Genomic DNA, 15586 nt, shown 5'->3' with positions numbered 1-15586 from the left:
CCAAAATAAGACCTTCCTTTCTTCTCATTTTCCAACATTTTCATCCATTTGTCTAATATGTAATTTGTAAGGGACACCAAGCACAAAGGTTAGGCCTCTGTTAAAACTGACTAGTGAATATATTGAGAACTCAATGTAGAAAGGAGTTCATATTTAGAAAACCCACCTTGCAAAGTTTCTGACTGTTCCATTTGATACCACTCCAAATATCTTGGATCATTTGCATACCAGGCTCCTCCAAAGGAGCTTGTGGGTATGCATTTTAAAATAGCATGCACCAACAAACATTTCCCTCAGAAGCTGCTGCCATGTGTTTTTTAGGTAGAAAATAAATGGCAAAAGTGAGCAGAAATTTTAACATACACATAACTGTGAAACTGCTGCTCTGGAGAAAAATCTCTTGAGATGTACAAAAAGCTATCATACAACTATTACAAAATATTGCTCCAACAATAAAATCTGTGGCCAATATCTATCCCTGGCATAGTACTTTGGGGACTTTTCACCTTATTTAGGGAAAAAAATTGTTGCTAGTACAAACAGTGTAGGTATGAGGGAACAAGTGAACAGAAAAGTCAAATAACCATAGGTCTGGAATAACCCCCACCACCTCTTCGCACACCATCTCCCCAACAAAGGGAATTTAACATTTTTGTGAAGTGGTCCACTGGATACTAAACTAAGGAGAAGAAATTGCTTCGAGCAATTTTCTCAACACTAACTGCAGACTTTATTACAAAGCATTATGTCATAAGTTTATAATGGCTTATGGGGTGCTGTGTGGAGAGGAGGCAGTCAGGAAATGGAGGAGAACTGACCAAGACCACCCAGTATTCAAGCCTAATGGGTCTGATATGAAAGCCACACATCAACCAGTGTAGGAGGAGATTTTGACAATTTGTAGGAGGATGATACAAATTCAAGCAAGAGTCAGGCTGACTTTGACACTGTTCAGTCTCATCAAGTGGCTGATGAGGATGAGGAAGCTATATTGTTCCCCAAGGATAGAAGGAGCCAAATAACGACAACATCTGGGAGAGATACAATTTAAATGATGCAGAAAGCATAACAATTAGATCTCAGAATCTGATGAGGGGAACAGTGAAAATGAGCCACTTAGCATGGATACTCACACAGATGCCCAAAATGGAGTAGTCAGAAAAAAATGCAAAATGGATCATTTTATTCTCAGAGTAGAGGGGGGAATCTTATGGAACAATTCAGTTATTTATTCATTCAACATTTAGGCATGTTCAGTTTGTAGAAGAGATAACAAAAAAGATTTTTTTAAATAGGCCTTGATTACAAGAAGTTTATAATCTAATTGGGGCTCTTAAAATTAAAGTATATGAAAGACCCATGTAGATTTAAAAATATCTGTTAGAAGAGAGCAGTAGTGGACAAGGGTAAGAATGCTGGATTTGCATTCAAAAGCCTTGCATTCAGATCTAGCATTATCACCTGTGTGACCTTGGAGAGCTCCCAGCTTTTCTCAACTTCAGTTTCCTCATCTATAAAATGAAGGGGTTGGACTTCATGGCCAGCTCTAAATCTATGATCTTTTGAACCTGTCGTTGTACCATCAGGTTGCCTTCTTACAACGAGCAACAGAAGGGACTCAAATTCCTATCCACCCAACTTTACTTTTTACCACCTTTCCTTCTGAAGGATGTGTTAATGACATAAGAAAAAAAGAACCTCCTTGTTATACAACCTACAAAGATTCCCAAACTTATTTAGCCTATCAATAGGCCCCTTTCCAAAAAAAAAAAAAATAGTGCCCCTCTGCGGAAATCTACTTTCTTTAATCCTTTAACTTTTTTTTAATTTGCATATTTCAAAAAATAGAAAATATTTATTTTTAAAATGACACATTTTAAATTTAATAATTTATTGTAAACTTGTGGAATTTTTCCTGCATTGAAATTTTGATGATGCAATATTGCATCATGTAACTGTATAGTATTGTAGTGCAAACAAGTCATTACACCCACATATTCCTTTCTATGCATGCTGGACTTACCAACAAAGCCCTGAACGCTGACCTGCCAACACTTGCTTGTTAAGACCTACTGGCGGACTTGACCGCTGATTGGTTCTAACTTTCATTTTAGGTCTTTATTTGAAAAATAATGTAATCACTATGACTTTAATTGTCACACAGCAGATGAAACATGTACTAATGTTTCTTCAAAATTTTCTTATCATCTCTTTTTTCCTTATGCTTCCACCACTCCCTTATTTTTATTCAAACCCCACCCCAAATTGCACCAGAGGATACTACTATTCCCCAGTTATTCTAGCATCCCCCCAGGAGGCCATATCACCCACTTTAGGAAGCAACGAACCAGCAGTTAGATGACTTGGTAGATAAGAGTGGACTCAGTGGACCTGGACTCAGTAAGATGTGAGTTCAAATCTTGACTCAGACATTTTTTAATTTCTTTTTTTTTTTGCTTTTTGGAGGGCAACTGGGGTTATGTGACTTCCTCAATGTAACATGGCTAGTAAGTATGTCAAGTGTCTGAGACCAGATTTGAATTCAGGTCCTCCTGACTCTAGAGCCAATGCTCTATTCACTGAGCCTCCTAGCCATCCCAAGACATTTTCTATTTGTGTGATCCTGGCTTAATTTAACCCTGTGTTTCTTAGTTTCCTCATCTATAAATTGAGCAGAGAAGGAAATGGCAAATCATTCCACTGCCTCTGCCAATTAAACCCCAAATAGAGTCACAAAGAGTTGGACACAACTGAAAAAATGACTGAACACACATGGTTAGAACTGGATAATCAGTTCCTGAATAATTGAGAGCTGATTATCAGAGAAAAAAATCTTCAAGAATCAATGGTTTTATGGAAATTATACTGTATAAAACCTCAGTTAGGAAATGGGCTATAGCAGCTAGAGTAGACCTAGAAAAATCATAAATAAGGATGACGGACAATAAGTTAGTGCCAGTTTAGAAAGGATAATTGGAAAGAAATAACTGGACACTTCCAAATTCTGCCAACATTTTCATTTATACAGATTTAACAGAGGTAACAAAGTCTTTTCTGCCTCACTAATAGCTGACTGGTCAAATCACAGGTAAATGAACACACAGTCGTGAGGTTTCTTTATTTTTTTCTCCAGGTTGTGCAAATTAGTTTAGGCTCATTGATACAAAACATTAAGGCAAATGTGGGGAAGGTTAAAATCATCTTTGTTAATGTCATGCCTCATTGGCACATATTGGGATTTTAAATAGTTATCACTTACGAAACTAAAAACTATACAAGTGCAAGGACCTTCTCTTTACTTCCCTTACAGTGCCTAGCACACTCCCTTACAATTGCTTTTAGACTGAATTAATAAATGAGTTGTTTTTGGTTGTTAAAAATTAAAGGAAAGAAAAGGCTTAATCACAGAGCCCTAGAGAATCTTGTGCAGTATCTTATCCTCTGAGATCACATTGAAAACAATGTAAATTTTTCTGTTCTCAGAACAGAAGTCTATGTGGAAAACAAGCCGAGTTTAGAGGCAACTCTCAGGACAAAAAAGGAAAATTTCATACCATCTAGCCTTAGCCTAAGACAAAGAGAGACCTAGGGAAAATATTATGACTCTGTATGAGCAGAATGTAGAGGGTACCATCCTTTATTCATAATTTTTTCTTTATGTTTATTCTATAATACTGTCTCTTATGATGTGTATTCTAGTTAATAATCAAGATTTCAAGTACTCAAATTTTTTTTTATCTTCCTATGCTATGTAATTTTATTGTTCATGGTCATGGTATGAATGATAACATTCTTTTTCCTTTTTTTCACTTAATAGGATTTTATTTTTTCCAGTTACATGTAAATAAAGTTTTAAACATTCACTTTTATAGGATTTTGATTTTAATTTTTTTTCTCCCTCCTTCCCTCCCCACCCCAATCCCTCCCCACATCCTTCCCCAAGACAGTAAACAAATTGATATATGCTATACATGTAAAATCACATTAAATATATTTCCACATTGTTGTCATTGTTTATCCTTTGTTCTCGAGGAGGACCATGACATCAAGAAGATGATGCCATGACTTGCAAGAGAATTGGATCTGAGTGAGAATAGTAATTGCCACATTAGTCATGTTGTGAAAAAAGAATAAGAAAAGAGAAAAACCACAAGAAAGAAAAAAAAATTTAAAAAGTGAAAATAAAATGCTTCATTCTGCATTCAGACTTCATAGGTAATTGTGTATTAACAAAAAATTTAATAATTTTACATTATCAAACCTTAATGTTGGAGGACTTATTTCAGGGGAAAGTATGCTATATTTGGAGTACTAAATTCAAATCTTAACTCTGCCAATTACTACCTCTATGACCTTTAGCAAGTTATTTAGAAATCTTTGGGCCTATTTTCTTAATGACCAGTCAAGATTTCAGAGCATTAATGGTAAAGAATGCTACCTATCTCCTTACAGAGAGTGATAGACACAATTATTTAGACTGAGACATATATTTGGGGGCGGGGCCAAAATGGAAATTTTGCTTTACTATGCATATCTGTTACAAGAATTTTCTTTTTTTCTTTCCCAATTAAAAAGAAGAGAGAAAAAAAATAAAAGTTAATTTAAAAAAATAAAATTAGGGGATTCGTTTAGGTGATTTATATGGTCCCTAAACTGATGATCCTATTTATATTATTTGAACACAGTATTACTAAACCACTGACAAATGAGGGAGAAACAGGTTAAAAGTTTGTAAAAATTTTATGAGAATGACATAAAAAAATCTCAGGCAGTATAATATGTAAATGTGATGTATTTTTCAATCTACTTTATGTAATTTTTATGTTTCTTTTTTTATGTGGTAACTAATTTGAAATAAAGACAACACCTACCAATTTTTAAAAAATATTCACCAGAGCTTGTGTTGATATCCACAAACATTTCTCTTGGTTACTAAATTGATGATAATTTGTAGGAGATTGATGTGCAAGTCTAGAAGAACAGTATATTTGTTATTAGCAATGCTCTTTTCAACTATCATTCTTATATTATTTGTCAAAGACATTCTGTATATGGTGAAGACTTGTTCCTAGAATAGAATAAAGAAACTAATCTAAAGCAAGCAGCTAATTATTTAATCTCTTCATTGCCAACAGTTCAGGACTGAACAGTAGTGAGGATTCTGGGTCATAATTACTTCAGCTAATACAAGGTTCTGGGAACTCTGACCCTCTAAATCTTCTTTAGCAGCTCAGAGCTATTTTGGATGTTCTACTTGCAAAACGTATCACATTTTATCCCTGAGAAATTTTAAAGGAAAATATTTTGGGATCTGCATAATTTGTAACCGGGGAACTATACTATCTCATTCCCTTTCCTTGATTTCTTACATAACACAGTGTGAAAGAATTTTCCTCCCTTAATACCCTTTGATTGCAATAACTTGGTTGATAAATGGATTTTGAGCGGAGCCACACATATGGCCCACTTTAAATAATTTAGATTGGCTTAGGCATTGATGCAACAAGCCAGGTTTCCATGTGTAATTAAAATGGAATGAAACTGAATTGAATCTACCTTCGAAAAGCAAGAGATTCATACCACCCTTCTTTCTTGTAACTGGTTTTAGTTGCCTAGCAGTTTTCAGAATGGTTTGCAAACACAACAATAAGAAGTTTAGGAGGGGTGAGAAACTTCTGATAGTGCAATATATGTTTCCAAAACTTTCTTAAGCATCTATGTGTATTTACTTGCACATATATGAAATGAAATAGCATGTTGTTTTAATCAATCATCAAATGCATATTAAGCACTCACTGTGTGCTTATTAATTACTGCACTAGACACTATGGATTAAAAAAAAATATCTCTGCCCTGGAGGAGCTTATAATGTAACATAAGGGGGAAATAACAAATATATGTATATATATATATATATATACATATTATATAAAATCTTGAAAATCAATACAAAGGAAGAAGAAGGGAGAAAATAGGTCCTTAGGAGATGGAAGAAGGCCACATGTTAAAGCTTGAGACAAGCTTTGAAGGAAGATGGAGATAGTAAGAGATAGTAACACAGAGTGAATTCAATGCATAGAACAAAGGACATATGAGATAAAACATCAAGTGTGAAGAACAGCAAGAAGGTCCATTTTTCTGTATCGTAAATTTGGTGATGTGTGTATGTGTGTGTGTATGGAGAGAAAGAGAGAGAGAGAGACAGACAGACAGAGAGATGATATTTATATGTAAATGTTTTGCCAAAAAAACCCCAAATAGGGTCCCAAAGAATGAGATATGACTGAAGCAACAACAAAATATGTAAATGTATAGAAATATATTAGGCTTAAGAAAGTAGGTTGGGTGCAGGTTCAGAAAGGCTTTAAATGCCTTGTATTTGATCATGGGGACAAGAGGGAGCCTCTGGAGTTCACTGAACAAGGGAATGAAATTTTCAGAGCTTGGCTTTAGGGTCATCGTTTTGGTAGCTGAGTAGAGGATGGACAGAAGAAGGGAGACCAGTTAGGAGGTTATTTCAGCAGTTCTAATGAGAAATAATGAGGATGTAAGCCGTGTTATTACTCTGTGCGTGAAAAGAAGGGGACAGGTGTTAACTATGTTATAAAGATCTAACCCACAGGCATGCCTTATGCATTAACTACACAGAAAATTTCAATTTCTGCCAATAAACAGCTGTGTAGAGCAATCCTTAACATACAGATTGAATTTATAGCAATTCTGTTAAATAAAAAAAATGACAACAGAAGACACATCTATCTATATGACACTTCCATAAATCTGATCAAATTATTGTATTTAAATTTAATAATTTATTAAATTAACTAAATATCATGTTTAAATATTAAATTAAAAGGCTCATGTCTAAAATGTAGTCAAAAGTTTTGTTGTAATATTAAAAAAGACAAAAATAAAGTGCTTGCTTTTTTTCAATTGATTAAACAGTCCAAATAACAAGCATACCTCTAGGCACAAAATTAAATATTTCTGGCTAGAAGTAATCCATTGAGAAAGATCTAGAATAAAAAATTATTATTGTTCTGTCATTAATTTACTTTGCAATTTGGGTTAAAGTCTAATCTGTTCAATCTCTAAAATAGGTATGGTGCTAAATTAAAATATTTGAATAAGCAAGGGAAAAGAAATTAATTAGAATGCCAATTTTGTTTTCTCAAGCTATAAGCCTACATCTCCATTTTTCAATCTGATCTTTCAGAGTGTCTTACTGCCTCTATCTTAAAGGCAAGTTGATGTCAGCAGGATCCTCCAGTACATTTAACCAAAAAAATATTCAGTCTAACTGCCAGAGAGAACAATGGCACAGAATTCACATGGCTGGTTAAAGCCTACAAGAAACTAATAAAATTATTATAAAGCACTTTACAAAAAGCAGAGCTCGATAAATGCCCAACAGTATTTCTGCTAATGGCTCTCCTCTCCAATGTTCCACCATAATCATTCTATTCCTTTCATGTATCTCCAGCACATTTAAGTTTCTCCTACTTTCCCTCAGACATTATTCAGTCAGAACCATTTGGCAGGCAGCCATACACTACCTGTAACAAAGAGTGGTAATTTTACTTAAGTTGTGTATCTTAAAGATAGAATTGTCATTTCTGTGCTACATGAGTGGATTTGCAAGACTTACTGGGATAACTCTCTTAATAGATACATTTATTTTCATAACATGAGCTGAGGAGACGACTAAATCCATGGGCATAACAACCTAATGTCTATAATAGCAAAGTATATTTAAAATGTTATGCTATTTACCTTCCATTTAACGAATCTTTGATGAACTCATTTATACCTCATTGATTCTACTTCTGTGATTTATAGTCCACTATTAAAGGGGAAGGGTGTATCTTTTGTAGAGAGGTTAAATGGAAAAACCAACTTACAATGTCAAAGAGTACTTGAAAGTGCAAGTCAAGGTCAGATCATGGAAGATTTTATTTGGTCCTAATTCCCTTCATTACATAAAAGTGCCAACCTCCTTAGACTTCCCTGGTAATAAGTATGCAAGACAAGAAATGACTCATTGTTACCAGCCTCTGCTATTTCAAACTCTTCTGATAGAGTACTTCAACTTTTTTTGAATATACTTCAATTTTATACAAAATTGTATAGCATATAAAAAGTTCTCAGAGAGCAATAGTGGAAGTATTCCTTGAACTTTATGCATAACCAAGTAAACAAGAGGTAACTGGGGTAGTTAACTGGCTAAGTGGATACAGTTGTGGGCCTCAAGTCAGTAAGTTAAAATTTGAAGTTCGATATGGCCTCAAACAGGTACTAGCTGTGTGACCCTCGACAAGTCACTTAACCTGTATGTGGTAGTTCACTGACAACTGATCAGGATGGCTAGATGTGTTAGGATAGAGTGGGTAGAGTACTGTTGGTCTGGAAGGTGGTACCACTGCCAGGAGTCCTGTGTCTATCTGCCTACTGGTAGCAGTTGTGACTGATGGTGATGAGAAAAGTGGGCTCCATCTACACAGTGATTTCTCCCCTAAAGAGATGAAAATAAGATCAAGTCTAAGGAAAGATAAGGGGTAGAGGAAGATACTTGCAACAAAATATGGAATGCAAGCTTCTTTTCTCTTTACTTTAATATCTTGTCTAATGATTCTCAACTGATTCACAATTTATGAGACCATGTAGATTATTTGATGTGAGCATCTGCTTTCCAAGTGCATAGCCATGTGGCCTAAGCCTGTATCCAATCTAGGGAATGGAGTTCACATTTATAAATTATCTCTGGGCTATAAGAGATAAAGACAGATGAATCTTTTAAGGCATTTTTATGTGTTCTGTTCCTGAGAAATTCACTCTGTCTCTGCATTGAGTAAGTTAGTTTTGAACTAGTTTAAATTCAGGATCTAAAGAAATAAGATCGGTAAAGTGATAATGATACATAAAAAAACTTTAGCTTTACCCATCCTTTTTTTCCAAAAAAGAAACCCAGAAGCTTCCCCTTCCTCACCACCCCCATTTCCTCCCAATTCATAGATGAAAATTATTTCTATAATTGTAGCAATACTCTCAGCCACTGCGGTGGTGGATCACAGTACAAGAAGTTGAAAAACCAATTTTTGAATGTGTTATATAGGACTGCACAGCAAGGTCGTAGTCATTTGACCATGTGCAATCTGTTCTAACTAGTGCCAGTCATGTGAATGTTTGGCAAGACTTTCCAAGGACATGTAGCTACTTTATGACAATTTCCTGTTTGTTCACTATATGAAGAAAGTCATTTAGCTGACTACTGAGCCAAGGTATGTGTGCTAAAGGACTCCAACAGAGGAATTTGAGCTCTATCTCTCTTTCTCTCCCTGGTTTTGAGTGAGGAAGAGGAGGAAATTCTTCAGGTAGAGGAAAATTTTACCTTCCTGTATGATGTGGCCTTGAGCACATAGGACTTCTGATCCTCTCTCTCCGTTGTATTCTTTCCTAATCTTAGATAAAGAAGTATTAGAAATAGAAAAACCTTGTGAATTTCAAAAGGTCAGAAGAACCTCTAGGTCCATTAATAGGAATCCATCACAGAAACTGCCATAGTTGTCACAGCTGAACTAGGTGAGGGATCAGTGCAGTCTGTGGAACAATCTGTAGGGCCCAAATCAATGTGGCTGCCAACACATTGTGTCATGCAAGCAAAGGAGTGAGTTGTCCATCAACTATCCTGTTTTAGAAATGACCATGATGGGGGGCAGAGCCAAGATGGCGGAGTACAAGCACGACCTTCCCGCAGCTCTGGCTTCCACCCTCCCCAATCCATGTAAAAAGGGGACTCTAAACAAACTTTGGAGCTGCAGAACCCACAAAATGACACAGAGAAGCTAACCTCCTGCTGGGGACACCCTGGCAGGCCAGCAGGAATCCAGCACAGCACTCTGGGAGCCCAGCCACACCCCGAGGCTTTAGCCCCGGGGCGGGCCTGACCAGCCGCTGGCCAGAGGGACTCCAGATCAGCAGCAACTGTGGCCATTTCCAGATTTATCAAAACATAGATGTGAAGGACAAAGTGTGAGGTCAGTACAGTCTGGACTTTGGGACCAGTAAGTGGGAGTGCGTGGCTTTTACTTCCAGGGCGAAAAGCCTCTGAGACACCGGCACAGTCAGCCAGCGCCACGTGGCAGCTTCAGCTGAGTGTAGGGGGACTAAGCACCAGTCTGAGGGGTAATTGCTCTTGCTTTAACCTACTTGGATCTGGATTGAAGTCTAGGGTGGAGGTCCTGGGGTGTGTCCAGCTTGCCAGAGCGTGTGAAGACCTCAGAGAGGGCACACATCTAATACCTCTGGCAGCTGAGAAAACCCCAGAGTTTTTGACGACAGCTCCCCTGTCTGGTGGCAGAGTCCTACTGTGGCAAAAAGCCCATAAGTCAAGTAATTGAGTGGCAAAATGAGCAGGCAAAGGAAACAAAGCACACAGAAGATTCCAACAATACACTCCTATTTTGGGGACAAAAAGGAGCAAAGCATGGAACAGGAGGAAAACAGTGAAGTCAGAACTCCTGCACCAAAAGCTTCAAAGGAAAATACAAGATGGTTACAGGCCATAGAGGACCTTTAGAAAGATTCTGAAAACCAAATAAGAGAAGTGGAGGAAAAATTGGGAAGAGAAATGAGAACAATGCAAGAAAATTATGAAATGAGAGTCAACAGCCTGACTGAGGAAAATAATACCTTAAAAACCAGACTGACTCAAATGGCAAAGGAGGCCCATAAAGGCAATGAGGAGAAGAATGCCTTAAAAAGCCAATTTGCCTGATGGAAAAAGAATCTCAAAAACTCAATGAGGAGAATCATTGCTTCAGAATTAGATTGGAGCAAATGGAAGCTAATGACTTTATGAGAAATCAAGATGCTGTTAAACAGATCCAAACAAATGAAAGAATAGAAGGCAATGTGAAATATCCCATGGGAAAAACCACTGACCTGAAAAATAGATCCAGGAGAGATAATTTAAAAATTGTTGGACTGCCTGAAATCCATGACCAAAGTAAGAACCTAGAAATCATCCTCCAGGAAGTTCTCAAAGAAAACTGCCCTGATGTTTTAGTACCAGAGGGCAAAATAGAGGTTGAAAGAATCCACCGATCACCTCCTGAAAAAATCCGAAAAAGAAAACTCCTAGGAATATTATAGCCAGGTTCTGGAATTCCCAAATTAAGGAGAGAATATTACAAGCAGCCAGGAAGAAACAATTTAAATATTGTGGAAACACAATCAGAATAACCCAGATCTGGCAGCTTCTACGCTGAGGGATCGAAGGGCTTGGAATATGATATTCCAGAGGGAAAGGAGCTGGGATTAAAACCAAAAGTCACCTATCCAGCAAAATTGAGTATCATGTTTCAGGGGAAAATATGGTCATTCAGTGGAATAGAGGACTTTCAAGCATTCTTGCTGAAAAAACCAGAGTTGAATAGAAAATTTGACATTCACATACAAGAAGCAAGAGAAGCATGAGAAGGTGAACAGGGAAAAGGAATCATAAGGAAGTTATCAAAGTTGAAATATTAACATTCCTACATGGAAAAACAATAATTGTAACTTATGAAACTTTTCTCAATAGTTGAAGGGATTAGAAATACATATATATGTATATATGTATATATATATGTCTATATATGAGGGTATAGGGGCATATGAATACATATGTGAATGTGTGCATATATGTTTACAGGTATACATAGATAGAGGGCACAGGACCAATTTAACAGGAAGGAATGATACTTAAAAGGTGAAATTAAGAGGTGAGAGGGATATAATGAGAGGAGATGGGGAGAGACAGAGTGGGGCAAACTATCTCATACAGAAGAGGCAAGGGGAAATGGTTGCCATGGAGGGGAGGAATAGGAGGGCAGAGGGGAATGGGTCAACCTTGTTCCCATTGAATTTGGCTTGAGGAGGGAGTGGAGTGCACACTGGATCGGGTATCTCACCCTCCGGGAGAGTGGGGGGGGGAGGGGGGGAGAGGGGGGATGATAGAAAGGAGGGTAGGCTGGGGGGGAGGAGGTTGAAAGCACTCACTTTTGAAAATAGAGGGGATCGAGGTGGAGAGTAGAGCGGATGGGAGGTGGGATGGGAGGGAGGAAGGTGTAGTCAGTCTTTTACAATGTGTCTACTATGTTATTGTTTTCATTGGCCACACATGTGCAACCTATACTGAACCACGTATCTTCCCAGTAGGGGTGAGTGACAGGGAGGAAGGGTAGTGAATCTGGAATTGAAAGTTTTGAAATCAAATATTCAAATATGTATATGTATATATATATATGTATATATATGTGTGTATATATATGTGTATATATATATATACCATAATTAATACCATCTTACATGTAATTGGGAAATGGGGTGTGCAGGCACTGAGGCATAGAGATCCACTGGAAAAGTGGAAGGGGTTATGGGGGAGAGTGTGGGAGGGAGAGGATTGGAGGGGGGACTGTGGGACTGCTATTTTGGGGCGGTGGGTGGGGGAGAGATGGGAAGAGAATTTGTAGCTCAGGATCTGGTGGAAATGGATGATGAGGATCAGAAGTTAATAAAGCATTAAAAAAAATGACCATGGTGAGTGAAATGTTCATAACAGCTAAGATTGAGCCCATTCCAGGGACCAACATGGTACTGGGAAGATCATGGTCTTGTTCAGAGGATGTGTGTCAATTCTGTTCTTGTTATATCTTCTCAGTGAATATCAATATGTCAAAGCTAATTGATGTTAATTGCTCACAAATGCTATCAAAGAGGAGGCAACCCCTTAAATAATACTGGCAAGAAACTGTCATTGGTAAATTACACTGGGGCAAGAATCACTGGTGATTCACATTGCAGAGATAGGTGAAAACTGGAACAGGGACTTAAGCAATAGCATTAGAAGAACCCCAGAAATCCTTTAGTGTATATCCCTAAAACCCTAAAGGAAAATAGAAAAGCAGCCTGGCTCTGGGGATCCAATCTGCTGGTGCAAGTGGGGGTTGGGAGAACAAAACCAGAGTTTCTCCAGAAATATGTGCTAAATAACAAAGTAAAAAATTCAGATACTAGATCCCCATACACTTCTTCCACTTTCCAACCTCAAAGGACATAACCTTTTGAGCTGACCTTGTATAAATGTATAAATAGGATAGATGTTTCCTCAGAGGCCCTGTTTGCTAATAGACAAATGATTCCTGAAAAGGCAGATAATAGGTTTGGCTTCTTGATAAATCTCAATTTGGACATTTACATGTTTTCCCCTGAGGAGCCCCAGGAGATTCTATCCACTGAGGGAAACATAGTTCCTTCAAGATTAGAGCTGCCTGATTCTTTTGCAAACAGTATCCTTGATGATCATGATTATTATCCTTGATGTCCATGATTATTCTTTCTTCAAACTTAAGAAGCTGATCAAAACCTGAATCTCTTGAACATCTCCTGCTAATCAGTGTCACACAAGAAGCCCCTGGAATGCAGGGCATGTGGATAAATTCATTGTCTACTAGGAAATGAAAGTGAGCCCCATGTGGATTTTGCATTTTCCCCTTAAATTATATAATCTTGTTACCTATATCATGATGAAATACTTTAATGGAATTACAAATATATGAAAATCATACTTTACTCTTAGCTTCTAACATATTATACTAATGGATTAATCATCAGGCAACTATCAAACTATTTTTATTACTCAGTAATAGAGCTAGCTCATGCTGCCTCTCTGATTTTGGACATAATAGTATGAATTCTGAATTTTTTCCATTCCTTTTTAGAGTCTACAAGAATACTCTAAGATTTCCTCCATCTATCTACCATATCAATTATTGCTGTCTCCCTTAATAATTTCTTAAACTTCATACCTTTTATGGGTGAGAAAGACATCCATGTCTTGTATAAATTTTCTTGGATTTCTTACCATTTCTATTAATCTTATGACATCTCTTAAGAGAAATTATCAGGACACATCTTGATATTTTTATAATGATAGAACTATTTTTAAGGAACATTTGTTAAGAACAAGTATGCTTCAGTGAATCTGTAATCCCAAGATTTGAGCACTTGTAATGGGAATGGGAATTTGAAGATCTTCCCTGTCCCTTAATAAGCCTAGAGGGAATTTGAAGACTTTCCCTGCTTTGAAAGTAAACTCTGCCCCCTAAGAGGATGAATGTAATCACAAGGAACCTGGGATGGGAGGAGTTTTCTGAAGGGTGAAGCAGAGCCCAGAGGAAGCTGGGAGTCAAACGTAGTGAGATGGTGGGAGAGAGAGGAGCTCAGGCAAGGAGATAAAGAAGTTTGTGAGTAAATATTGATCTCATATTGGTTTGCGGGAAGGATAAAGGATGGCATGGCTCTCTGTGTTTTTATGGCTTGTTAATTTCTTTAGTAATATGATGGAATCAGCTTACTGATTTGGGGATTTGATTTTCTGGTGTTTAGATAAATGCTTCAGTTCTGTCCTCTATATGGAGAGTTTGTTATATTTTGTGATCATAGGTCATGCAATATTTATAGTCACAGTCTTTATCATGATCATAGGTGCTATAAATATTGCACTGGCACTACAGTATTCCCTCTGACAGTAAAGAATTCAATAAATCCATGCTTTCTCATCTTATTTGATACCTATCCATTTCCTCCCATAAATTTTCTAAATAAGGTCTCCTATATATGCTGAATGTCCTTTCTCTGGGTATCTGGATGTTATATGAGAACCAATGTGACTCAAAGTTGCCTATAAGTTTGTCTGTTGTTATTGTTACATGACCAGTATTTTGTGAACACATATGTCCTTTATTTTTATGCAATTTCATGTGCAAAGTTCTTTAGCATAGAAGTCCACTCATACCTGCCATGTTTCTCACTAATATCTTTCAAGTGGCCAATAGTTTCGATTTTTCAAATATGACATAATTCACAATACTATAGAATAACTAGAAGAATCATGTAGTATAGTGGATAGATAGCTGTTCTCAAAACTAAGAAAATCTAGGTCCAAGTTCCACATCTATCAAATGTTGGCTGTGTGACTGCAGACAAGTCTCTTAATATCTTGGTGCTCTGAGGAACTCTGTATGACTGTAAGTTGCAGAAAAATACCCATATGGATCAATAGAGAAAATTTTCTCATCCAAGGAATTCTCAATACCAATGCAATCATAAGTCCAAAACCTATACTTTATAGTAAGAATACAGATGCTTTTTAAAATTTTTTGTTTGTTTGTTTCAGGGAGAAGATACTGGGGTCATTACTAGAATCTAGCATGATCTCTTGCTGTTGTTCAATTCAGGATCCAGTTCAGCATCAACCATCACCATCTTTCTGTGTCTAATACATTTTTGTGGCTGTTCAGTCATTCATTTACATCTGACTCTGTGTCCCCTGTATACCATTCTCTCCTTCACTTCTCTCCCTCCTCTCCTCCACTATCTCTCGATGTCTATCTGAGCCCATGTTCATTGCTTTCGTGACACTATCTATTCATTCTATCCTTTGCCATTCACTTCTCTTTTGCCTTCAATCTTCCAACATCAGGGATTTTTCCAAGGAGTCATGTCTTCTCATTATGTCAGTATTTGTCCTTCAAATGAATAGTCT

The sequence above is a fragment of the Petaurus breviceps genome, unplaced genomic scaffold, assembly GCF_028583685.1.
Source record: "Petaurus breviceps papuanus isolate PSGF00001 unplaced genomic scaffold, PetGlider_PUasm1.0 213, whole genome shotgun sequence".
NCBI lineage: Eukaryota > Metazoa > Chordata > Mammalia > Diprotodontia > Petauridae > Petaurus > Petaurus breviceps.
This window is presented reverse-complemented; position numbering follows the sequence as displayed.